At 35.4% G+C, this 26,093-nt stretch overlaps 1 protein-coding gene across 4 annotated transcripts in view; it reads left to right on the top strand.

The window, feature by feature from the left end:
* Positions 1–26,093, top strand: part of DPP10 (dipeptidyl peptidase like 10) — a 1,406,192-nt gene that overhangs the window by 1,107,643 nt on the left and 272,456 nt on the right. The gene's annotated exons all lie outside the window — the stretch shown is intronic.

Below are 26,093 nucleotides of genomic sequence, written 5' to 3' on the forward strand. Positions count from 1 at the left end.
TCTCTCCCTATTCTCTCATTTCAAAATGACCATTTCTGTCACTGCAATCTTCTACCACTCCTTTGGTTTATTATAAATATCATCTGTTTATTCCATCTCTATACCACCACACTACTTAGAATCTCTATGTTTATTCACCTGGATTGCTACAATAAAATCCTATTTGATCTCTATAGCCAATGTGCCTTACCTCCTCTCTAGTCCATTCTCTTCATAGAAACCAGAATAATTTGTTTAAAAATACAAACCAGTCACTGGCTTAAAATCAATCAGCGACACCACGTTTAGAATAAAGTCTCAATCCTTTAAAGCTCTACAATGATATGCAAACTCTGGCTTCTCTGCCTCTCTAGTTTTGTCTTGTCCACCGTCCATGCTCCAGGAACATTTGATGTAATGTATTTTTGAGAGTATCTTATGCTTTCTTACCCAACCTTCACACATACCATTCTCCCAACTCCTTTCTTCCCACATCACACACATCCCTGAGCCAAGTCACTGTGATGATGAGATTCTGCTGCTCAGGATATACAAATCGAGTCCATCTATGCAGCTCAGGTAGAATTAATTCCAATCAAATCATTTGAGTCATACAAAAAAAGGGGGAGAGAAAGCTTCCTAAAGGGAAGTCCAAATGCTACGAGCAAATGAAAGAATAAATGCTATCCAGCCAAGAGTGAAAATCCACTACAGTCAGTAATGGCTCTTATAAAAATACATAGTTATAGAACCTTTTCTATGCCTGTGAAGTATCATGAATTAGATAGTGAAATATGCATGAAAAATGAAGAAAACTCATCCTTGTACATTGCATGTATATCCATCCAATTGCTAATGTAGCTGATTGTTTTTTGGGCAGGTTAGAAGTTTTCATTCTCATAATACCAATCCCTGTAACATTGCTATTGTCATTGCATCTCTGAAACATTTTTCAGAATTGACAGTTATAATGAAATATGTGATACTTACAAAATGTGCTTAAAACCATGTTCATGGGAATATGCATAGCACATTATTGAAACAGATGAAGTCTCCAGTGCACTTCACAACCCAGAAATATCCCCTTCATTTTCTAACTACTTTTTCATGCAGAAACTGACCCTCATTCTTAGTTTTTGCATGAAATTTACAGTAGCCATCTGCTTAGGCTATGACCTATTTTCTTTCTCAACTTTTCTGTTAAAGAGAATCAGCTATAATGCTTATTTAAAGGAATGTGAATAAGCTAAATATGGGGTTGCAGCTGGTTCAGACTCTCTATTGAAATTCTCATGGCCTGGTATAATTTAAGATCTATTTATGTAATTGTTGTGAAGTTGGAGAAACAATCAAAGAAAGCTGTGTGTTACATCATTTTGCCAAAAGAGATATTGTCTTTGTCTTCTTGTTCAAAGAACTGAACTCTGTAGTGGTAATCTGGCCCATCCATATATGTTTTTAGGTTGACCCTCACAATGTTAACACAAATAATGACTAAAACATTCAAAATTGAATTTATTGTCGATATTTAAAAATTGGAGAATTTTATATTCAAAATCATATTCCTTTTTTTTTCTCTTGAAAAATTGGAAGATCTGGCAATACTGGCATATGGAGACATGGTAACAATTGGTTCACTGTCACAGATGGGGCATTCTGTCTTCAGGTAACCTTAGTACTCACAATTGTAAATATTTTATTCTTTCAGACTTCACTTGCTTGTAGTACCTGTCAAACTTTGGTAGACATTTCAGATTGTAATAATTACTTGTCACAATGTGATCCTCTAAAACAAAAGGTTTGGCCAAAATGAATAGTATAAGGAGTACATTGTGCAATATAATTTTAAAATTAAGAACAAATTGCTCTTGTGGGCTTGGCTATGGCTATGATATGGGTAGCAAGAACTTCCCAAGACTGGGCTGTAGTTAAGGCTCTGGGTGTGGCAGTGACCGTGGGTCAAGCTATGACTGTGGATACAGCTTTGGCTATGGATTCTCTCTCTAAATGACCACCGAATTCTCAAAGATGTTGATTATTTTGCTGCTAATGTTTGACTTTCAAAGTTTTCATGCCTCTCCCTAGTATTCTGTGATAAATTTCAAGAAGCTCATGTTGATTTTTCTTACATTTCTCTTTATTCCTTATGGACAGTGAAAGATAATATGACATTCTAGTTTGATCTTCTGCCTCTTGGGCAGTTTCCAATATTTTGGCACAATCAACATTTAAGCATTTGCTTATATGCTGTCAAACTATGGCAATCCAATGTCTCTATTTGTATATATATTTTATTTATCATAGTTCCTAATGAAATGTATTTAAATGTATTTTTAAAAAACAACAAATCACTCAAGTTACAACCTACAACAACTAGAAATCTTTTCAGCTACAAGTACAAGAAAACTCAAACACAGTTGGTTAAAAAAAGCGAGTTATTAATTTTAAATTGTATCTATTAAGTAGGCAGCTAATTTCATTTGTTCTGTGGCTCTACAATAGCAGCCGCTGCATTTCTAGTTGCCCTTAATCTTTCACTGATGCCTGTGACCTTGTCGTTGTAAGATGGCTACCATAGTTCCAGGTGTGCCCCGCCTATTCCAAGCAAAAGAGTAGATTGAATCAAATGGCAAAGGATTGCATTAGTTTTGTTTGCACCCTTTTTAGCAATGAAACAAAGTATTTACATGATGTACTACCTAGGTGACTTTAATGAAAATAAATCTCTGGCCAAGAGGAATGAGATTATAATGATTCATTTAAAACAATCATAATTTATCCCCTTGAAATAACATAGTATTTGTCCTCTCTGAGATTAAGTTATCTCCCAGAGTTTTCTTAGCATAGAATCTGGGAAGGAAGTGAAGACATTTGTGTAGGCAAAGGACAAAGTCTATGACACAAGCGTCTCTGCTCCCATTCACTTTCAAGCAATTTCACTATAAATTTTGTCTTGTACTTCATGGAGTCTCCTTCTAGAATAATTATTGCCTCATACTTACGGAATTATTATCAAACCAATCAATATTTCTGATAGATGAGGCTGCTGAGCTGCTCATTCTGTAGGTTTTATTCATTTCCCCTTTTATCTTGGATTACAGTTTACCTTGGCATGTGATAGGTATTTTGAAGGAGGTGGAAGATGTTTCTCAGACAAAATTGTTTCAGGATGTGATAAAACAGGGGCAAATTTTAAATAATTTTTAAATGTGTCTTTGTTGACATAAAGAACACAATACAGTATTATCAATAAATATTCATCAATATTCATCAAGAAATTAAATATTTATTGATGAAAAACTTTATTCAGAAAACTCAAGATCATGATTTAGGCTGGGGTAGCATTAAACATGTATTAACCAGAGAGATAAGGCAGGGAAGACCAAATTTCTCAATAATCTCTTCCATTTCTTTAAGTTATTCTTCGTTCTTTGATTTTAGACAAGAAAAGATTATATAATGTATGCAAAAGTTACACTTTAAATTCCTGGATTTTGAGGTCTTAAATTTGAAACTAGGTTTATCCAGCTGTGGTGACTCAAAAGAAGATAAGAGAGTGAAGGACTCAGACGAAAACCTCCATGTAGTTGTCATTGCCTAGCCTGAGAAATGAATGGATTTAAAAGGAATTTACTATGCTGAAAGCAATTCAGATTAATTTAATGTGACCATTTCAATGTACACTCTTGCATTATTCATGTACTATCTAGATATTATTATTTTATATGCAAGTCTACAGTCATTTGACTTTCAAAGTATATCCTGTAGATATCCTAGGCCTGATATACTTGGTATAAATTATGGAATTACACCATAACATTACCATAAATCTTTATATTCAAATGCAGATTGTGTCTTTCTCCATAGCTATTCTTCTTGCTCATCTAAATAATATGAAGCCAATGTAAATTAGATTTGTAGATGAAAATTATCACTATTTTCAGGATTAAGAAGTATATTAACATATATTAAAAGCTGTTTTCAAATCTGTCATTTCACACGTTATAGTTTTTCTCAAAAAATGTGAAACTTTTTTATTTGAACCTTGAATGAATAAATATAATGATATATTAAATTAGCATAAAATATTCTGATTATTGAGGATAATACATTTTCATGGTCTTCCTACAAGAAGAAAAAAGGATCCTAATTAGATCAGGACATTGATTAAATACATTAGTGAGTAAAATGAAGCTAGTATTTACTGAACAAATGGCATATTATACTTTATCTGCACTATGATCTTTGTGGCAGAATAATCTATTGATTTTTTTATATAGACCACCCACAACCATGATTTGGATTCATGGCTGTACTGGGAAGAGGCTTATATACATGTTCTTTTGGTACCCAAAATTATGCTGAGGGTTTTTTTTTTCTTAATTGATTTCCTTAGATAATTCTTGTTATACTATTCAAACAACTTTCGAAATAAGTCGCTGAATTATTTAAACTGAATTATTCAATGTTTCAGGTGGAGCGAGTAGTGGAAAGGCCAGATTCAGGTTAGCTTCTGAGCCCTGACACTTACTTTCTCTCTCTCTCTCTCTCTCTCTCTCTCTCTCTCTCTCTCTCTCACACACACACACACACAGAGAGAGAGAGAGAGAGAACACATTAACACCTTTCTCCAGGCCCATAAGCATTTTCACTGAAAAACCCTATCTTGCTTTAATGCCAGTGATTACTGAAGTGTCTACTCCCAAAACTACTTTGTGATCTACCTAGAATTTTGACCCTATGTTTTACAAGTTTCAGGGAGTTAAAATTGGTCATAATTGCTGAAATTATGTCACATGTGAAAAAATGGGATGAAAATCACAGATGTGTCCTTATACCTGTTTACTATAGGGACAGCACACAGTGACAAGAGAATCAAGTTTTAGTTCCGTTGTCATTCTCCCCCACCAAGACAACCATTTATCATTTTGAGGACACCAGCAGCAATGTTATTCCTGGGTTTACAAGTACATCTGAAGACAAAGAATTTGTCCTTGGGCAACATCACTTTGATCACCTATTGATTTGGGGTAGATGCACTTAATAAATCAAATGCATTCATTACCTATATTCAAATCAATGAATATATTGATAATTGTAGCCCCAGTCTATGCTGTGTTCACAGATCCACGCTGATATTTCAGGAGCTTTACATAATCTCATACCCCAAAGGTAACTATTGTTAATGGTTGCTCAGGAGTGCTTCCAAAAACATCTTTCTTCTTAAGCACATATACACCAACACACATAAGTCTTTTATACAAAAGGTCTGTATCCTCTGTTCTGTTCTGCAGGCAGTCTTAATAATTTTCATGTGATATCTTTCCATGACAAAACACAAGTACTGGGCTCTTCTTTTCCATCAAGTCACTAAAAATATATATTTCCTTGGTTTATATATAGTCTCTTCCCTTTGTGCAACCTCTGCTTGTTTTACTGAACAAATCACTCCTGACACATTGGATTGAGTGATCTGCTGATGTCCTTTCCCAGAAACATTCCCTTCTAATACAAGGGAAACTCTAACTCTTAAGCTCCTGTTGAGTACTGGGAGAAAATATCTAACTTCTGCACTAATACCTAGGTTTTCACACCTCGAAAGTAGAAAGGACATGACTATGGCCCGATGTCAGGATCTCATTACTTTTCTTCTCTTACTTTGGTATCTGATGGTCCAAATGGATATTGATATGGAAATTTATTTCCAATTTAAGAATCAAGAGCAAAAATTCATCTTCTAGAATATGTTATTTCCTATTTTATATGCTCTTTCCTAGAAACTTAGAACACGTGTAGAGGAGGAAAAACTTTCCTCTACCTCTTACATTTGGAGCTGTGGTATGTGAATTAAAGCATACAAATTGTATTAAAGTTAATGTTTTTAATTTTACATGCACTGGAACCACACAGAAAAGAAGTGAAAAACCTAAAGGAATTATTAGACTCAGGGGCTTATATACCGCTTTAACAAAGGATTATATATTTAGGAAAGTGACTAGGAAATACATGGGAAAAACTGTGATGAGAAGAGTTATTTAGTAAGGTTTGTTTGTGTAGACTCATCTCTCAGTACTCTTTGTCTCGTGTAACAAGGGTTGTTATCTTCTTGAGATGGGAGAAGGGAACATTTCCACAAGGAAAATTAATGTGATGCTTTTAGTCAGAAAGTGAGTGGGCAGAGAACTCTTCCTGTTTCTAATTTCTCTCAATTATCTTCAGTTATAAAAAATCATTTTCAAAAGTGGCATATTTTGGTGTGACATATTTTGATCCCCTCATATGATTATGTTCCTTTTTTCTATCTAAAGACTATATCCCCTAAGTACATCCTTGACCTTTTTTGCCTTCTTGTATTAGCACTTGAGGAAATCCCAAAAATAATAAATTGTGAAGCTTATTACTGATGAAATGTATATGTTTCTTTTTGTCATATATGTGTGGTGGAGGAGGTACATAGAGGATATTTCTCTGTAACTTCTAGCTTCTTTAACTTTATTGGCAAGCAAATAGATTTCTTTCTGTGTGTGTTTTCAAGTTATTGTCATTAGCATGGACTACCTTTGAAATAACCATTTGAGAGTTTCCACAGTCTATAATTTTTGAAATAGGAAAATTTTGGGATATTAGTATTTTTCTGAGTTTAAAAGCATAACCTAAAGTTAACTTGTAGGTTTTTTCTTTCTTATGCTTTTTACTGAGTGGTAAAGATGAGCAACCGTTTTTTTAATAGCCAGATATTTTTTTATACTCCTAATACAAATGCTGAAAAAATGAAAGGAACACCCCCTAGACCAAGCTTGTTCAATCCACGGCCTCTGGGCCATATGTGGCCCAGGATCACTTTGAATGCAGCCCAACACAAATTCATAAACTTTCTTAAAACATTATGAGATTTTTTTTTTGGCAGTTTTGTTTGTTTGTTTGTTTGTTTGTTTGTTTGTTTTCTCATCAGCTATCGTTAGTGTATTTTATGTGTGGCCCAAGGCAATTCTTCTTCCAATGTGGCCAAGGAAAGTGAAAATATTGGACATCCCTTGCTTAGATTGTGAGAAAAGAGATCCCATTACATTTATGAATGGGCTGTACTGAAAATTGACAGCAACATCAGAATCCTAATTGTGTGCCAGAAGAAACAGTGCTATTAGAATTTCTCTGTGCTTAGCAAAGGTTTTAGTTAGTATATTCACTTTCAAGCACCCATTCTATGCATTACACCCTCTCATACTCTTTTAACCAATAATCATTTCTATAAGGACATTCTAGTGAAATTAGTGTGTCCAATAATTTAAACTAAAATGGCGACATCTAATATTTTCTCCTCTAAGGTAACATCAGCATTTCAGAGCATTTTCACTATCTGAAAACGTACAAAAACTGATAGAAGAGCTTTCTGTTTACAACTTTATACATGATATTAAAGTTCTAAGATGCAAAGCTTGCACAGCTTTGTGACATAAGCATCTTATACCAAATTAGGTGAGGATAATAAGATATTGTGTCATTTGTCCAAAGTCACAGAGCAGTACAAAACTCAAGATTTGAACAATAAGTTTTCTGACTATAAGAACCATTCCATTTCTGCTTGCGAAATCAACAATGAAATACAATAGTTTTGCATTGTGACTTAGAGGTACCCTACGTATTCCATTAAAATAATTTGTATTTTATTAGAAATTAAAATATAACCCCATGAAATATGTCTGTGGGCTGTGGGTCTCTCTCTCTCTGTCTCTCTCTCTCTCCGTAATGAATTGCTAGGTGTAATAAAATGCAGTCAAAAAGAGTTACTGTGGTACCGCATTATTTTTTTCTTTTTGCAACATGACAGTATGCTACTTCTAAGACTAATGGTTAACAAATTTTAAAACTTTCAAAAAATGTGATGAGAAAATTGATGAAAGCCTACTGGACAGAAGCAAGAAGGAGGTTTGAAGTGCCTTTCAAAACAGATTACCAGTCTGTCATTTTGACACCACGTAAGATGGCCATAAAATTATCCATCATTGAGAGTTTCTTCATCAAGAACCCTGCCCTCTATCTGTAAAGAGCTTGCAAACTAAAGCACTGCCTTGTTCAGAGTCTTTTCTATTGCCTTAACCCTGTCTTCTTGTGATTATTATTTTCTATTTTATATGCTCTTTCCTAGAAACTCAGAACATATGTAGAGGAGGAAAAACTTTCCTCTACCCTCTTACATTTGGAGCTGTGGTACGTGCTAATTTTTTATAACAGAAGGTAATTGAGAGAAATCAGAAACAGGAAGAGCTCTGAATTCCACATGAAAGTCCCTTTCTTAGAGTATAATTTTATGTAAACTTTTGAGCTGCCTTTAAGATTTGTGGGCATACTGTAGAAATACTCAGACATACCCAGCACATTTTTCCAGATGTTCCATGTGTTCCAGAGGTCACAGCTCCATCATGGATTACAAGGCTTTTGGTAAAGAAAGATGGATCAAGTTTAGAGAGAAAAAAAAGGAATGGCCTACTCCTATTTGTCACCTCCTGTGAAATGCATAGGCTCCTACTTAGGAAGACATTTTTCAGGTGCCGAGAGGACTCTTGGGATTTTTTTATTGTGAAAGTTTTATTTATTTTGAAGTACCATTTTAAATGCAAGATTAATGCTCAAAATGGATAATCAACATTATGTAGTAAAAAACACATGGACTTCCATGTTAAAGGTGTTATTCTTATCATCTATGGGAACTTGGTCAAGTCAGGTAACAATGTATATATTTTATAAGACGATATATTGTATACATTACATATACATTTGTGTGTGTGTATGTGTGTCCTCTGAGAAGCAGACCCAAAATGGTGTTTGTCCTATTTTGCCCTGAAAACAACCCCCAAGAGACACATGGCCTCAGCATGAACCTGGCAGTGGATCCAGAGGGGCAGCTGGATCCACCATGCAACTATTGGTCAACTGCTCTCCATAACAGGATCTCTTGAATGAGATCTAAGTAATGCTTTTCCTTGTGCCATAGTGTATGAAATAGAAGATCCACACCTAATTTAGAACTATGAGAGAAGGTAACTCTGTACATTGCAAGGACTCCTGAAGATCTCATTCAATGCCATCATTGAACAACGGCAGGGAGCAGTTATTAATGAAAACCATTGGTCAGAGACTTTAAAACTTCAGGGTGCCCAAGAGTACATTTAAGGGTTTGCTAAAATGCTATTGCCAATCTCAGGAATTAGGATTTAATGAATAAGTAATGAGGATGAATTTTAACAAGCAATCAGGGGGATCCTGAACTGGGTGGTCTGTATACCACAGTCCGAAAAATACTGACCTTCCTAAGCGATGTAGAACATACAAAACTGTACCCATTATAGTATATTCTATTTAAATGGATTGTGTATGTTAGGTTTTCACACTAAAAATCTACTCTGGGAAATTAAGAGTTATATTCATTTATTCAGAAAATCATATATAGTTTATGATATTATACAACTGAGGTATCAACAAATAAGTAATTTTGATGAAAGTTCAGAAAGGCAGTAGGGACTTGTAGGCATTTGGAGGGCTTCATTTTCCCTTGTCAAGTTGGTATCTCTCTGTTACAGTAGATGCCATTATCTACTTTAATTGTAATGAATCACTGGGGGAATTGTATTTGTGAATGACAGGTACTTACTTATGCAAATAAATTGCCCACAGTGAGCTAGTTTAGTTGGCTTTCTAGGTCAAGTAGGGCATTTCCCAGATAAGATAAATAAATCTCTCGGGAGATAAAGAGGAAATCATTAGACAATATCATTCTATCTGAATTTCAAATAGTATTTTTATATTTAATTTGTTCCCCAAATACTATTCAGACTGACTATATACACTGTTTCTTGAAATATTCACTACATTACTGAACACTATCATTTTTGTGTTGTTCAGCCTCACAAAAAATGTTACCCAAATGGGATGAGTTCTCCAGTGAAATTATGAAAGCCATATGAAAGGCAGGTTCAGTATAAATGCCAATTGCTTTATCAGAAATATTGTGAAATCCTCCAAAATGTACCAATTTAAAGTTAGTAGAACACTTTTAAAGTGTCTTTTAATGTCGATATCCCTGTAATTTTCAGTATCCTGAAAATAGTAATTATGACAGAATTATAATTTAACAACAATAGTTTTCTTAATTTGATATATTTGAATGAGCTAATTAAAGTCATTCTTAATTGTTTTGCCATTTGATTTCTATTTTACAAACTTGAATGGGAGACTGCTTTCTTGGTGCTTAAGTTAATATAGGATAATATAAATAATGTTTAAATAATAGAATAGAACATTAGACTTCAGTTTTGTTTCTATTAATAATCAAAATTATTAGTTTGCAGTTTGTATTTTTGTTTTCATGACTGTGTGAATCATATATTTATTTTCCAAATTATGTGCAAGCTGATTGAGGACCGCTTTTACCTTTAGAGCTAAAGTACCCAGATGGCATTCTGAAGTATATTTTACAAATCACAAGGTCAAATAAGGAGGATGTATAGGCCATTTGACAGATATATTTTGTTAAAACTTTATGTTTTTGTGAAAAATCTTATACCAAATAATTTCTAATGTTCTAACATTAGGTTATGTTAGATATTCTGTTAGACATTGTCTACCAAGGGTGCATTGTTTGTGTTTTTAGAACCCTGACTTTAATCTAACTTCAGGTAGTTACATAGGAATCTACAGAGAAAAGTCCTTTCTCCTGTGTGAACTAGTAGGGACTGACTACTTTAAATTCTCCCTCTAAGGCTTGAGGTTGCTGTTCAAATAACTAACTGCTGTAAAAGAGCCCGCAGTGTCTTCAATACTTTTTTAAGGTACGACAAGCTACTGACTTCAGGGTGAGGAGGAGACGGGGGAAGTATATTTACAATCTTCAAAAATTATCGCGTTGGTAATGAATATCTAAAAAGAAAAGCTCACAGTGATCTATTCCCCCGGCCTAGGTAGTTTGGTAGTTGCTGCTGAGATCAGAAAATTTTATTTTATTTTGAGACAGGGTCTCCTTCTCTTGCCCAGGCTGGAGTGCAGTGGCACTATCATGGCTCACAACAGCCACAGCCTCTAGGGCTCAAGCTAGCCAAGTGATACTGTTAGCATTCAAAAGAAAGGACAAATTAGCAGTGGGTGTTTTAATATTAAACTCATCTTACTGTGGTCATTATGACCATTAACTCTTCCATACTAAAATATTTTGAAATGAATCATCAGGGACTCTTTGAGTCAGTGGTCTTGTCTTGATGTCTCATAATATGGGTGTCTCTATTCATTTAGACATCTGTCTTCACCACTTACTTCCTAGTGAAAGTGAAAGAGCAGGTCATCAAATTTCAGTATTCTGTTATTTTTTTCAGTCAGGAGCCATACGGAAACTAGCCCATTACCTAAATTGAGATGATAGAATTTGCCTATTGAAATCTCAAGGATTGCCCAGGCACGGTGACTCACACCTCTAATCCTAGCACTTTGGGAGGCAAAGGCAGGTGGATTGCCTGATCTCAGGAGTTCAAGACCAGCCTGGGCAACAACACAGTGAAACCCTGTCTCTACTGAAATACAACAACAACAACAAAAAAAAGCCAGACTTGGTGTCAGGCACTTGTAATCCCATCTACTTGGGAGGCTAAGACAGGAAAACTGCTTGAACCTAGGAGGTGGAGGTTTCAGTGAGCTGAGATCATGCCACTGCATTCCAGCCTGGGTGACAGAGCAAGACTCCATCAAAAAAAAAGAAAGAAAGAATGAAAGAAAGAAAGGAGGGAGGGAGGGAGGGAGGGAGGGAGGGAGGGAAGGAAGGAAGGAAGGAAGGAAGGAAGGAAGGAAGGAAGGAAGGAAGGAAGAAGGAAGGAAGGAAGGAAGGAAGGAAGGAAGGAAGGAAGAAGGAAAGAAGGAAAGAAGAAAGAAGGAAAGAAGGAAGGAAGGAAGGAAGGAAGGAAGGAAGGAAGGAAGGAAGGAAAGAAGGAAAGAAGGAAGGAAGGGAATCTCAAGTTTTGAAAGACTGACCCATTGCCATGTTATCACGTCCCAAAAAAGTAGGCATGTTCACTCATTGCTTTGAGAGAATTAGGGAAATTTTATGGGAAAGTTATTTGGAAAACATAAAAAATTTAATGTATTTTTCCACTCATTTTCAAAATGTACTTTAGCACAAAAGGCCTGGTGCATAGTATATATGAGAAGTATTTAAATGAAGGGATAAATATTGTAAATAACTCTTAGAGAATAAATGATTTTTCTTATAAATTCATGAAAGTATTTCAAGTAATATAGAATAATTATCTAAACCAGTTTTGCAATGGCTATTCATTTTCCTTATGGAAGGAAAATAGACAAAGGCATATTACTGATTTTCTTCTCAATCTTTTTAGTCTTTTTTAAATATATTGAAGAAATACAAGTTTATGTGTAGATTTACTTATATTTGGGTGTCTAAATAAATGTTCTGAATCGCTTTGCCGCTTCTCAACTTACCCCAAAGCAAAACGAACACTTCCATGTGTCTCTTGGAACTCCTCTCCTTTCATCTCCCAAACTGCCCTATATCTTTAAAGACTTTTCTGAATATATGCCTCATCTCCTTCCTTTCTGTGAAATCTGACAGTTTGTCAAAAACACAATCCTGGTAGCCTTTTAGGTAATGACAATGTTTTATTCCATTTCCCACATGTTATAGAGCCAGTATATAAAGTAGGTGCTTTATTTGTTCCTCATTGCTACTTCAAAGTCATATCTCACCTTTTCTCCTTCAAAAACCCAGAATGTTTGAAGCTCGAAGTCATCCAGCTATATACAAATCCTTCTGCCTTTTCATTGTTATAACCCACTGACATTTGTCATTCTCTGCCATTCATTTAAGGGGCTGTAGATTCTGGCTCGCTCTTTCTCCTCATCTCTACTTCTGCCTCTATTCCAGTCACCTTCTAAATCCACATGGCCTTAAAACCAAAGGCTTTCGATCCCTTGTCTTACTTGTCTCCAATATATTTTCCTTCACCCTAACTCAGCTGATCATTTAAAGGCTGAGACCATACACTTTTTCATCACCGTTATCAGCGCCCCCACTAACATCAATCATGATTCCAAAAGTTCCACACTCATTTCTTCTCTCTCCTGATCGATGGTTAAAATAACCTCACGTTTATCAATTGTTTTTGTCTCTTTTTACTCTCTATCATCTCCTCCTGTTATAATAAACATAGATTCCCAGTCCAAAGTTATAACCACTTTCTTGCAAACAATCTTAGCTATTTTACCTTTGTCTTTTTGAATTATATTTATCTGTCAAATCTGGGTTTTATTCAGTCATTTGCTTATTTTTATCTAAAATATAATCTCCCCAAAGGTACACTTATATTACTGAAAAACACTAATTCAATTTCCTACTCTGCATGATTATTTTATATCTTCTATTGTCTACATAAGTTTAAGTTGGCTTTGTCAAAAGCCGTTCTGATCTCCATAGCCAAGGACGTTCCATCGCTATTGATTTCAACTCATTGGTACTGGTTGATCACCGGAAATCTCAGTGATCACAGATAAGCTAATAATATCTTCCCAGTCAGGAATGTTTGAAGCCAGTTGTCTGTCTTTCTTTCTATGTGTAAGTTATTCATGCACGAAGGTGTGAAATTTTCAACTACCTTTCCTGGAATATAATTTGTGAGTATGTATCAGTAACAACGTATGTCTCCTTTTGTGAACATCATGGGCAAAAGATGAAAACAGAAAAATCACCTCTTAAACATGTCAGTCAGTTACCATAGCCAAGTGCACTACGACGTTATGATGGTTTCAGAGCAGGGAGCATTTGCTGTTCATCATTTTATCCTGAATGTTTTCCTAACCCTGACTCGTGGTAGTCCTCCTCAATATGTATTTATTTGAAATGTATGTTTCATTTTCCTGTTAGATCTTGTAAGTGTCAGAGTTCCAAGAACATAAATCTGTTAAAGCCTTGTTTATTATTTTTGTGTATCTCTTAAGGAAATGATATTTCATATATCTTTTCTGATAGGAAAAGAGCAAAAGCCCCTACACTCAAGATAGCTGGTACAATCAAATGAGAAAATGGAAAGGCAAATAAAGAGGATGTGATTCCCTACAGCTATGAACAGTGATGTGGAAAATATACTGGCTTTTAGGTCATATAGGTATTCACATCCTGTCTCTACCACTTAGTGCCTGTGTAACATTGTAAAAGCAACACTAAATCTCTCTAAGATAATTAAGACACGGAATCTGAAACACAGTGGGCACTTGATAGGTGTTATCCCTTTTTATACTCCTACCTCTTTGTAAGGAAATATTTCTGAGATAGAATAAAGTTCAGAATCAAAGTAGCAAGATGCTTAAGCCATTTTGACAGAAAATAGCAAATATGTGGAAAACATAACAAAATATCAAGGTTAACATAACCAAATATATAGGTTAAGGGGGATGTGCCCAAGAGCTGAAGAAGACAGATTTTCTCTATAAATGATTCAGCCAAGAAATTATAGAATGATAATATAAAACTAGTCATCTGTATTCAAATTTTGATCTAAATGCCTAAGATTGACATGCAATACATATTTGCTCTTAACCATTTGTAGGACCTTGACAACATTTAAAAATAGATTTACTTTCATTCATTTCACTCTCAACCACAGTCTCTTTTTGAATCTATCTCTCTGTGCCCCCTTCTGGAAGCCTCTTTTAATTACTTTTTTTCATAGTGGAAATTGTATTTGTTAAAATATGCCAGTCCTCAATACTCAAATAAACATATTCCAATTGTGGAAAAATGTGAGATGGAATATATTTAATAAAATGAGGTCTCTAATTATTTTTTCACTCAAATTTGATCATCAGTCTTTTTTTTTTTTTTTTTTTTGGTCTTAGTTTTTAAATGTTTTATTTTTATTTTATTTTATCCTGATTGTCTGGATCCTACTTGCTCAGGCAGAAAAGTAAAACACTAAAATTTGTTTAAAGATAAACTATTAACAAGTGTTAACTTAAGGAAACTCTAGAATATTTTCCATATGGAAGTCCATTTTCACAGAAATAGAGCCATGTTTTTTATGTTAATTTGTACCTAGAATTTTCTGCTTACTGAAATATGATAGAAAGTTCTATTTCAGTACATATATACCTAACTACGTCATTCATTTTCAAAGACCTTGTGGTATTCCAGGATATAAATGTACCATAATTTATTTAGCTAATATTCTTGAAACTTTCTGAGATGATTCAAAATGAAATGAATTTTTAGTCATAACAACTTTCTGAACATTTTTCACACACAGCCTAGTGTTTTCAATTGTTTTACTCAAAAGAGAAAGGCCTGAAAAAATACATCATATGGTAAAATGTCAACTTGAAGCAGTGTTTCCCACATTAAAAATATTGACATTTTTCTCTTTTCCAAATTTAACTGCCAATTTAAATAACATTTCTGTATTCATTTGTCTTTTATTGATAGAAGAATCAATAGTATTAGTCGATTGGGTTTGAGTGGGAAGAGCTGGAGGTCTGGAGGCAGGTCCTGGGCTTAGACGTGGCTTTGATGCTTGATGTTCAAATGCTAAAGGCATTTTCCCTGTTTTCACTGGGAGAGGGTGAGTGATTACCAGAGTTTCTATATTCTGACACCAGTTGGCCTTCTTTTTCCTGTGATACGGAGAGAAAAATCATGAAAATGCTATATACCAGAAGCAGAAAGCAGAGAATTCTCTCCTACCTCCAAAAAGCAGAAGTTAGCAAACACTGAGCTTTGTGTGCAAGTATGTGTGTGTATACGTATGTAGGTGTCCCTGAAGATAATTTACATTTTTGTTTTACATGTTTTGAAACTGTTGAATTTGAAACAATTTTAGTTTATAAGAAAATTGCAGAATTATTTAATGAAATACTGTAAACCCTTCACCCAGATTATTTCACTACATTTTATGTACATACACACTTATATACATTAATATATAACTATTTTTTCTGAACCAATTGAGAATAAGTTGCCCACATTATGCCCTTTTAGCTCCAAGTACGTTTGTTTATTTATACAATGACATTCACTTAAAAATCATAATACAATGATAAAAAAGAAAATTATTGTTCATAAAATGTTATCACCAAGACTGTAGATCATATTCATATTTTGCCAGTTGTTCTACTAATGTCCTTTAGAATAAAAAAAAAAATCCTGGTCCTTAGTCTAATCTAGATTCACACAGTACTTTTATTTGGCATGTCTGTTTTGTCTTTTTACATCTGGAATATTTCCATAATTTTTCTTTGTGGGCTTGATATTTTTAAGGAGTATGGGACAATTATTTTGTAGATGCTACTCCATTTACATTTGCCTGATAGTATCTTGCGATTAGGTAGAGATTATGGGTTTTATTTATATATTTATTTATTTATTTATTTATAGACGGAGTCTTGCTCTGTCGCCCAGGCTGAAGTGCAGCAGAGCCATCTTGGCTCATTACAACCTCCACCTCCTGGGTTCAAGTGATTCTCCTGCTTCAGCCTCCCGTGTAGCTGAGATTACAGGCATGCACCACCAAGCCTGACTAATTCTTGTATTTTTGGTAGAGACAGGGTTTCACCATGTTGGCCAGGCTGGTCTTGAATTCCTGACCCCAGGTGATCGGCCCGCCTCGGCCTCCCAAAGTGCTGTAATTACAAGCATGAGCCACTGTGTCTGGTCAAGGTTACGTATTTTTGACAATAATACTATCGAAGTGATATTGTGCTTTTCAATGTGCAACAAATCAGGAGCCTCATAATGTCTAGGGGTTCCATTAATGATAGTAGTTACTTAGATCATTTAATTAGGATGGTGTGATTTTGTCATTTGAAACTATTTATAATTTTCTGTAGGGAAATACTCTGGCATTATATAAATGTATTTTATATACATTTTTTCCTAATGTTTGGCATCCATTGAGTTTTCTTGACTGAAAAAGTGTACTATCTTTTTCTAAATGGTGGTTTTTCTCTTCATTTTTTTCTATACTAATTAATTACTGTCACAAAGCATTTTCCATTCTTTCCCATTTATTCATTCATGGGTTTATTTATTTATTTATGTTACTATAGACTCGTGGATTCTTATTTTATTCTATGTGTTACGACACATTACTATTAAGATTCATTTTGATGATCCAATTTTCTAGATTTGGCCAGTGGGATCCACTTCAAGCTGGCTCCTGTGTCTTTCAAACAAAGTCACCATTCTAGGAACATTATCTTACTTTTTGTTACGGTAAGTTGTTCCAGGCTCACTTTGAACATATTCTGCTCCAATTCAAGAATGAAGTATTTATCCAATGTATTTGCTTTTAGTAAAGAATTATATTAAGGCACCAAGAGCTGGTCTTAGGGATGCTCATTGCTACGTAATGACATATACATACATTTTCAAAATAAATTTAAGACACTTTCCAGTATCTGTCTCTAGCTCTCTATTATAATCCATTAATTCATACGATATTCACATTCTAATTTAATATTACAGGGTTTAATTTTGCCATCATCCTTTCTATGTTTTTATATTCCTACTTTAACATTGAGAAACCTGGATTCCATTACCCATAATGTATTTACTATTTCCTCAGCCTTATAATAGACATAAGTAGTTTGAAATGGCTAAATTGTGCCATTGTGAAAAGCAAACCAACTCAATACATTTCAATAAAAAATTTACTTTAATCGGAGAGTATATGTCAAAATACAGATTTCAAGTACTATTTGGTGTCTTTTTCTTTTTTCCTTTCAGCACATCTTGACTATTAATTTGAAACACGGTTTTTCTTCCCATGCTCGTAGATTCCAGGAATTTGTTTTTATATGTGAAATATCAATATGTAATACTAAAAGTTAAAACTATACAAAAATATATAATAAAGGAATTGTCACCACTCCTCACCTTTTCAATCAATTTTTAAACTCTTATTCTGCTTTCCAATTCTCACCCTCTCCTTACAGATAACCAGTCTCCTTCGTTTCTGGTTTATCTTTCCAGTGTTTCTTTTACTCACATATACATGCGTATTATATTTCCTTCTCTGTTACAGAAACCTTCGCATGCCTTTGATTCCTTTCGCATTTTGCATTTTTCACTTAATGTTGTAGTCTGGATATCACTCCAAATTACCTCTTAAAGATTTTCTCACCTTTTTTTTTTTTTTTTTTTTTTTTTTTTTTACAACTGCATAGGACTCCATTTTATGGAAATATGCAAGTGTACTCAACCTCTCTAATGAATAAGCATTTGAATTGCTTTCAAGTTTTAGCAATTACAAACAATGACTTCATGGATAACCTTGTTTATGTTTTTGAAGTTGAATCATTAAGGAAAATTCCTAGATATTCATTTCTGAGTCAAAAGTAAATGCATACATAGTTTTATTTATATTGTCAAATTCTCCCTTATAAATGTTGGACCAATTTACATTCACAATAGCAGTGTTTGAGAGTGACAGTTTCCCTTGAACTTTGCCTTGAAAATGTGTTGTCGTACTTTTAAACTTTTGTTAATATGAAAGGTAAGAAATTTTTCAGTGTCTCACGCCTGTAATCCCAGCACTTTGGGAGGCCGAGGCTGGAGGATCACCTGAGGTCAGGAGTTCCAGACCAGCCTGGCCAACATGGTGAAACCCAGTCTCCACTAAAAATACAAAAAAATTAGGTGGGCATGGTGGTGCATGCCTGTAATCCCAGCTACTTGGGAGGCTGAGGCAGGAGAACCACTTGAACCCTGGAGGCGGTGGTTGCAGTGAGCCGAGATTGTGCCACGGCACTCCAGCATGGGTGACAAGACTCTGTCTCAAAAAAAGAAAAAAAGAAAAAAAGAGAGAAGAGAAAAGAAAAGAAAAGGCTGGGCTCAGTGGCTCACGCCTGTAAACCCAGCACTTTGGGAGACTGAGGCGGGCAGATCACAAGGTCAAGAGATTGAGACCACCCTGGCCAACATGGTGAAACCCCATATCTAGTAAAAATACAAGAATTAGCCAGGCATGGTGGCAGGTGCCTGTAGTCCCAGCTACTCAGGAGGCTGAGGCAGGAGAATCGCTTGAACCCAGGAGGCGAAGGTTGCAGTGAGCTGAGATTGCCCCACTGCACTCCAGCCTGGCGACAAAGCGAGACTGCATCTAAAAAAAAAGAAAGAAACAATATTTCAGTATATTTTAATTTGTATTTTTATAATTGCAATGAGGTTGATCCTTTTTCTTGTATTTTTAAAGGTCTTTTTTTTGTCTATTTTTGGGGGTGATTTTGTCATTTGCTCATTTTTCTATGACATACTTGGTCATTATTCTAAATCCCATCACTCTCAATTTTTTTTTTTTTTTCAGAGAGGTCATTTAGTTTTCATTTTAGGCTTATTTTCTTTTAATCATGCTCAAGTTGGGTTTTTTTTTTACAGTTTTATTTGTTCCTCTTGTTATATATTGGTTTGAGGGAATATGTGGGCTATCTTAGTTTTCTAACCTACTAAAAGTCCTAAAAATACACATATACACACTCACATATACATATTTTTAGCGTGATTTAATTAATTTTTCCTTTAATTCTTAAAAAAAAAAGAGTGTGCAAACTGCTTAGATTAGTATTTTTAACTGATATCCCTATCTAGAATTTCTTGCCTCTTCCCCATTCATTCTTACCAGAGTAAGCTTCAGGGGATTTGTTTGAGTAATGCCACTTGCCTACTCAGAAGTCTTCAGTGGTATCACAATTCATCTTCAAACAAACTTAAAACTCTACACCTGATTTTTTGTGGGATTCCATGTTGTCCGTTTTTCTTTCGTGTTTCTGCTTATTCCCATGGAGTTAATCTGAGTATGTTCTCCACTTAAGCTTCGCCCAGGCTGAGCTGTCAGTCAGTGCAGCTCATTCTGCTACCCTTCTGCTAGCCTTGTTTCTTTGTCACCTAAAATACACTTTTTAAGTTTTTGATAATGTTCAGTCAGCATTAACAGAATAAATTGGCCACTTTGGGCCAATTAGTGAGAAGTCTCATTTCTATTTTCTTGGCATTTTAATCCTTTCTTATTCAGTGTTTCTCTTTCCTTGGTATCAACATTCTTATATTGATGTGCAATAGTTTCCTTAGTGTCTTTCTGCTGTCCATGCCATAACAAAGGTCCTTCCTTTGCTAAATGTGAGATGTGTATAAGTAATATCTTACATCTATACTTTGCAACAATTGCATGTTATATGTACTTTCACCACCCCTTAGTTCACAGATAAAAAAGAAAAACCAAGTTACAGAGAGATAAATAACTGAATTCATACAGCAAGTAATTGATATAACTAAATTTTCAGACCCGGCAACCTGCTTTCAGAGCTTGACCTTAAAACTAGCAATATATATGCTGCATCAGATAAATGTATTTCATTGATTTTGAAAACTTGAAGACATATAATACTGCATCCTAAGCTTTAAAAAGACAAAAGTTTGTTGGCTAATGTATTAGGTAAAGAAGTTATCTGATTTTAATTAAAAAGGGCAAAAGTAGGCCGCAGTTCATATATTAAGTAATTATAATCTGTGGTGTCATTGGTCTCTAAAATTAATTTATACTTTATTTGTTATATCAAATACTAATTATACTTGGTAGAAGGACATGAATTCATACAGAATTCATTAATCAAAGAATGTGCCGGTTTATTTTAAACTGTACTTAGATTATATCTAAACAATCAACGGATATTTTTGGTAAATTTGGGGCAAGAATTATATGATCCAAGCTGAAATGATCACTGGGGAAGTACACGTTCACCTGATAACTTTTATTTAACTGAAGTAATTATACCAGGCATGAACTATAAGTATAAGTATGCATTCACAGCCACACCCATGTGCAAACTGCATAACATCTGCCAGACTGGGGACACCGTGAGTCATTGGAGTAAACCAGAGGCTCAATTGACATTGTCTCATGGTCATGATCCTTTATCATTATTAAGAATTAATTTTATCACAAATGTGAACTAAAACGAATTTGAAATAAAACACTAATGAAATAAAACACATGCCAGTACTAATTATTAAAAGTAGATAACTTAAAAATAAAATAATCTGAAAACAAATGTTTATATCATCAAATATTATTTAAATCAAGTTTACTGTGATTGAAATTGCCTTACAGTTATATGTGTGACACAGAGACTAACGTTGATCGTCAAAGGAGAAAATTCTAGGAAACGTATTTTTTCTGACATTGAAATGTTGCTTTCTGAGGAGTCTTTATTCCTGCAGAGAAATCAACACAACTGGGAAACTCTTGTCTCTTATGCCTGCTGTTTGCTTATTTTACACAAGTGACATGGCTTAGTTGATGGAAACTGAGCAATGCATGAAGCTTTGACACTACATCTTCAGAGCCTAAATAAGCAGAAAGCCTTAAAATAATCTCATGAACTCAGTACAGTCAGGATAAAATAAGCCAGGAAAATCCCCAATCTCCATTTACCTTAACCGCCCTAACAGTTTTAATGGCACACTTGTAAGAAAGTAATTTTTTACTGGTGCTCAACACCTTCTATATACTTCATTAACGGTAAAATATATGGTTGGGTCTTTCACATAGTCCATGCTTCAGATCTCCCAGAATCTCATTCTGTGCTCACATGTTTTGTGTGAAATTTGGAATCAGTAGGGTTTTCCTTTGAAAGAAATCATTACTCCACCTGCCATCTTGCTCTGTCAACTTCAGGGGAATGCCAAATATTGGTTCTGAGTTAATGCTGTGTGGTGTTGTTATTCTAACATCCTGACAGGAAAGTGCCAATTAAAGGGAAAAAGTGTTGAAAATAAAGTTATTTTGTTAAAAGAATATATGTAGGAGTGCTTCTCTCTTAAATATAGTTATGGACCAAAACACAGAAATTAAGTGTTTGCATAATGGAAGATTAGGCAATTTGAATGAACAAATAATGTAAATATAAATATAATAATAATGACCCAAAATTGTTATTCATTATACTCGTATTTTATGTACTGCCTTGTAGGGTTATTTTCAGTGATTAACCTATTTCACCTGGCATTTGTTAGCACACTGACTGCCACCACCACAGGACAAAGAGGGGAGTCGGTGGGCATTAACCACAGTGTCAATCAGATTGTGGAGATGCAGAGGCAGTCACTTGCTCTGGCACTCACACACCTCATGTCTGAAGAAGCCAGGACGAGTTCCTATGTTGAACATTCTCAGCCTAGTTTTTCTTACTAGACTCGCTAAGGAAGCGAAATAATTAGATCTATGGAGATACTAAGTGTGAGTCAACACAATGCAAAAACTATCAGAGTAGCCAGTCACTCTATGTCTTTGATTGTTGCCAACATATTTTTTCTCCAACTTTTATTTTGGATTCAGGGAGTACCTGTGCAGGTGTGTTACCTGGGTATATTGCATGATGCTGAGGTTTGGGCTAAGAATGATCCTGTCACCCAGGTACCGAACATAGTACCCAGTCGTTAGTTTTTCAAACCTTACCTCCCTCCCTCCCCCATATGATAATCACCAGTTTCTATTGTTGCCATTTTTTATATCCCTGAGAATCCAGTGTTTAGCTTCCTCTTGTAAGTGAGAACATGTAGTATTTGGTTTTCTGATCCTGCGTTAATTCACTTAGGATAATTGTTGCCAACATCTTTAATCAGATATGCAATGTGTAGAAATACGTTAGTAATAGAAGCGTATTGAAAATGGACATTGATGCTGTGTCATTTTGTTCTGTCTTAATCACAAGGACCCTATCTAAGAGAGTTTAGTTCTGTTTTTTCCAAAACAACTTGTAGAGTTGTTCCTTGTTGTTGTTTTTTTCCTGATTTTAGAAAAAATATGTGCTCATTATGGAAAACATAAAAATGGAGAAAAATATTAAAAGAGCAAAAATCACCATAGTCTCAAAACCCCAAATCTATCCCCTGAAGCATTTTTATTATACTTTCCTCCAATATCTTGTGTGTGTGTGTTTTTATAAAGTAAAATTGTGCACTCCTGAAGGGAATATAAAGCAAACCATTTCACTTTTCCAAACTAAATTGTTATGGACCATTTTTCTATTGAACAGTTATATCACTCAATTTAAATACAAAGAATTTTACCCACCTATTGTCTGAACAAATCAAAGCTGTCTAATTACAGTATTGTATATTGTACTCTTTTAAAAGCTTGATATATTTACAGATCAAAAGCATGTAACACCACACCTGGGTTGCTATAGAGATGTTTAAATTTTATCAAGATTAAAAAAACTTCAACAATAAATGCATTTTTGTAGGTATGCTAAAGACTTACCATAACTTAAACACCCACAAACATTTTTTTTTTCTTTTTTTTTTTTGCATCAGTATTCTGGGAAAAATACAAGTGCAAGATATTTTGTGCCTTTTACATAGCTTCATTTTTCTAAACTTATGTCTTTTTTTCTTCTTATACATCCTTTCCACTCACTTATTTTCTAGTTTAGAATTGTCAGTGAAAAAGTTATGGTTTTCAAACTCTTGAAATATGACCTGCCAAACTGATAGTGTGAAATATGGAGAAAAATGATGCGTATACACACATTGCACACAAGTACATATATGTACATGTATATATGCACATATGTAAACACAGACATGTTGTATGCATACAAATGTGTTTTTTATATCTGTTTCTACGCTATGTATGTACTTACAAACAGAGCACTAGCATGAAGCTTCTTAAAATGTACATAGGACAGAATCAAGGTTATCTGATCTAGATAAGAGTTATCATACATATTCATAGCTCTGAAATTACCTGAGAGTTTGGGGAGGATATTGCTCTAGGGACTTTAACTTTAATGTCAGGGTGTTGATTTGACAAGCATCTCTATAAAATTCATTACTTTATTAGTAAAAGCAAAGTTTAACATTATTATTTTTTTTTAAACCCAAACTTTAAAAACCTTTGGGGTAACTCTTATGAGAAATACCTGACTTTTGTAAGTCATGACTACAGAATTTCATGTTGGCAGTGGCAGAAAAGAGAGTGCAGCTGGAGTTGAGCCTATGTTCGCATCTGTCATAGCAGCATGCAGAAGATACACCGCTTATTGCTTCAGCTGTTTCTAAATGTTGAGATAGAGTCTTGAAAAGGAGCAAACTCCAAACTCATGGTTCTTTAAGCAGAATTTATTAGCTGGATTCAAAAGAAGCAAAAACGTTAGCATGATGAAATAATATGTAGGTAGAGCCTAAGAAAACCTATTAATATCAACTAGGAAATAGAACAATCAGAGCATGGTATAGTCATGTTAATGAACAGAGATGTGAAGGGGAGAACTATAAATTCTTACTACTGAGGTGCTAGCCCTGCAGGACATACCACCTGCCTGAAGCCTAGGCTTCCTGGGATATTTTTGGGCGGGGTGCAGGGGGGGCAGAGTCTCACTCTCTGTCACCCAGGCTGGAGTGCAGTAGCGCGATCTCGGCTCACTGCAACCTCCGCCTCCTGAGTTTAAGCAATTACAGGAGTGTGCCACCACACTCAGCTAATTTTTGTACTTTTAGTAGAGATGGGGTTTGACTATGTTGGCCAGGCTGGTCTTGAACTCCTGACCTCAAGTGATCTGCCCGCCTTGACCTCTCAAAGTGCTGGAATGACAGGTGTGAGTCATCACGCCTGGCCAGGTAATTTTATACTCCTGGTTTCTAGTATTATTCTCATCTCCTTATTGCTCTGTAGGCATCTTTTGGTAACTCCTCCCTTTACTTGAGCTGGCCTGGTTCTCTACACTTTGAACCACTGAAGCTTAACTAAAGCCATGACCTTTCTAACCACAGTCTGTTATGCCCAGACCGTTAGTTCCCCAAAGAAGACCACCAGAGTCCAGAATCAGAGCCAAGGGGCAAGGATCTTTACTACAAATTCGAACTTGGTCCTTCCATTCCACAGCATATAAGAGGGCCCCGAACAATGCGAGTGCTTGCTTTTTTATAGCCCGAAAGTTACAGGGGAACAAAGGAATTCTTTTGGTTCCCGCGCTTTTAGTAAAACTTCGAACGGCTGTCTCCTTATCGGAGACTTTCCAGGTGGTGTTTGTACTGGGCCCAGGAAGTTTGAGAGATATATGGAGATACGTGGTGGGATGGTTTGTTGTTTGTACTGGGCTCAGGAAGTTTGAGAGATATATGGAGATATGTGGTGGGATGGGATGTGTTTGTACTGGGCTTGTTTGTTTTGAGCCCGGGGCTGAGGAATGCGCCCGATTCCTTTCAAATCCTTGTGAGTTTCCATAATTTTCTTGGGTTGTTGTAAATTAATAAAGTCATCTGCCATCCATTCATCCATGTAATGCAGGAACCAAGGTGTCACTTCATTCGTTCTTCCCTCCACTTCACTGACTTCCCCACTTTCCCCATCTCCACCCTAGACCCTGTCCTTCCACCTCATTTTCAGGATTAATTAGCCGTCTTCCTCCTTAACAGTACCCTCTCAGTATAGTAGTATCTCTTCCCCGAACTGCCATGAAATCTTGGAAGCTGTTTTTCTCCTACCAGTCTTGTTTCTTTCATTCCCCACATTTTATTCTGAGTAATTAATGTGAGACATAATAGGACTATTTGTTATTCTGATTAAAGCTCTATCACAAGTTCCTCATCATCTTATAGTAAGTTCTCCATGACTTGGTTCTACTTCAGCTTTAGCTCCTGCAACAATTCCTGCTCCATTGTTTCTGATTCATTTGCTTTCCCCATATTTATATTCTTGTGCATCTCCCTCTTATCCTTCAACACTTAACTAAATGATCATTTCTTTTTGCAACAAGACTTTTTTTTTTTTTTTTTGTGAGACGGATTCTCACCCTGTTGCCCAGGCTGGAGTGCAATGGCACAATTTTGGCTCGCTGCAACCTCTACGTCCCAGGTTCAAGCAACTCTCCTGCCTCAGACTCCCGAGTAGCTGGGATTACAGGGGCACACCACCATGCCCGGCTAATTTTTTGTATCTTTAGTAGAGACGGGGTTTCACCATGTTGGCCGGGCTGGTCTTGAACCCCTGACCTCATGATCCGTCCGCCTCGGCCTCCAAAAGTGCTGGGATTATAAGCGTGAGCCACCACGCCCGGCCAACTTTCTTAAA

This window comes from Macaca thibetana, chromosome 12 (assembly GCF_024542745.1).
Source record: "Macaca thibetana thibetana isolate TM-01 chromosome 12, ASM2454274v1, whole genome shotgun sequence".
NCBI lineage: Eukaryota > Metazoa > Chordata > Mammalia > Primates > Cercopithecidae > Macaca > Macaca thibetana.